This window comes from Rhinichthys klamathensis, unplaced genomic scaffold (assembly GCF_029890125.1).
Source record: "Rhinichthys klamathensis goyatoka isolate OS25496 unplaced genomic scaffold, OSU_Roscu_1.1 h1tg000264l_1, whole genome shotgun sequence".
In the NCBI taxonomy this organism is placed as follows: Eukaryota; Metazoa; Chordata; class Actinopteri; order Cypriniformes; family Leuciscidae; genus Rhinichthys; species Rhinichthys klamathensis.
In genome coordinates, this window is record NW_026606785.1 from 550,089 (window position 1) to 552,233 (window position 2,145).

The 2,145-nt window shown below is 41.8% G+C and overlaps 1 non-coding gene across 1 annotated transcript; it reads right to left on the reverse strand.

Moving 5' to 3' along the window:
- Nucleotides 1-1,834: 1,834 nt before the first annotated feature.
- On the reverse strand, nucleotides 1,835-1,906 carry trnag-ucc (transfer RNA glycine (anticodon UCC)). Its single transcript has one exon. It is a non-coding gene; the product is annotated as a tRNA-Gly (tRNA).
- Between the last annotated feature and the right edge of the window lie 239 nt (nucleotides 1,907-2,145).

Genomic DNA, 2,145 nt, shown 5'->3' on the forward strand with positions numbered 1-2,145 from the left:
CAGATGTAAATATACATTTTTCTTTGTTTCGCTCGTACATTTAACGGCGTACACATACACGCGGAATCACTCGGACATTTAATGGCGTAGACATACACGCAAAAGATGACGGTTCATTTCGGCGTGGACATACACGCGGATAGCTCAAAATGCGTATAGATAACACGCCACTTGACTTGAAAGTGGCGTGTATGTTTACGCAAAGTCATGATGTCATGTTGGGATCAAACCCAACCGATACCCAACCCTACCGGTTTCATAGACGGCTCATAGATTAGGCCAGGAGTAGGCCTGTGTTAAGCCTGTGTTAAGGTTCTTTCTTGGGAAATAAATTAACTGTAAATTATGAGGTAATTCTTTCTTCATTTACTAAAACAAATTTTACATTATTTTACAGTAAACTTTCATTCTCATTGAAAATGTAGTATTTAGGTCTACTACAGTTTAGTTTACCGTACTGTATGATTTTACATTATTTACATGACAAATGCAAGTATTTTTACTGTGAACTCTTTACTTCAAACTCACATAATTCAGTGTCGAGGAAGTGTGTGTTTGTCACCAGTTATTGCGGTACTCCAGTGAAACATGGCTTTGTTTGTGCAGTTTAGTCCTGAGAAGCCAGTGGGAGCAGACACCGTGGGCTACGTGCGGAAGCCGAGCGCCACTGATAAAGTGCACTGCGTGGTGTGTGTAGTAGACGCCTCAAAGGTCGCCTCATACGCCAAAAGCTTCGGCACAACCTTCCATCAGCTGAGAGAACACATCAGCAACCTAGGTGAGTCGGGTCTGTTTCAGATCACCGCATTCACAGTCCACACACTGAACAGTGTTATAAGCCATGAACCAAACCAACCAGCTACGAGGTGAATCTCAACATTACAAACTCTGATTTGAAGCAAAAAGTGTTTGAAAATCAGACAAAAGACAAGACTGTGAGCTTAACGGCTTTAGTTTAAAAGTCACAATTACCTTTTATGTATTTTTTATATCTGTGGCAGAAACAAATTTCCAACAAAAAAAAAAGCATTTCTAGACATTTCTATTTTTGTTTTGTTTTTCAAAAACGCTTAATGTGTGAATGGTTCCCAAGACCTATGAATAAAAAAGATATCCAACAAATGCGCCATTATAAGGGCCTTTACATAGTCAACGCGAGCAACGCGAGCAAGCAACGCGAGCGACGCGAGCTACGCGCTCCTTTTCATAGTACACAAGCGTCACCGGCGATGCGTGAAATGCAATACACCGATCGCGCAGCAGGGGGTAGTAGAGTCTAGAGTCGGGTCACGTAATATTCAGATCAAAATGGCAACTGAAGAGGAGTGCATATTGCTGATTTTACATCGGCGGCAACAAAGGATGTATACGAACAAGCTCGCATAACTTTTCCTCTTCGCCCGCCATTGTATTCAAATCTTCTTCTTCTGTAAACATAATAATATACCTTTTTATGTACATTACTTGCAATGTCGCCCCCACCGACAACGCATAGTATTGCGTGCATCCGCGCGTCGCGTATCAAAAACTAGGATGACACATTTGGCTACGCATCGACGCATAATGGCGGCCGAAGCGTAGCGATGTGTAGCCTTGCGCACGCGTATGCGTACCGATGCGTTGACTATGTAAGGGCCCTAAGTTTGCTTTTTCATCTGTAAAATCTTACAAAACTAAAAAAAAAGATTATATGTATAGGAATCGCTGGTTGTGACTGCTGACATCAGCAAATAAAAACACCTAATACATGAGATGGCATATAAACCGTTGATAAGATATAAATCTTCCATATTTTACACATACACATAGTTGTTCAACAAATGAAAAATAACGTTGCGTTGGCCGGGAATCGAACCCGGGTCAACTGCTTGGAAGGCAGCTATGCTCACCACTATACCACCAACGCCTGCTGACGGGGGCGCGCAGGAGCGCTCTGATTCGCGTGACACTGAGGAAACCTTCTCGATTACAGTGCTTTCAGGGATTCATTTCATTCACTGTTGCTCTGGTCCTCAGATTGGCTTCCTTTAGTCATTGTATTTTGAACGGAACTTCAAAAAAGTCCATCTTTTTGGCGAAATTTGCTTTTTTTAACCCAAACTTTGAATCTAGGAAGTGATTCGTTTTACAAATAACCTGTGTATT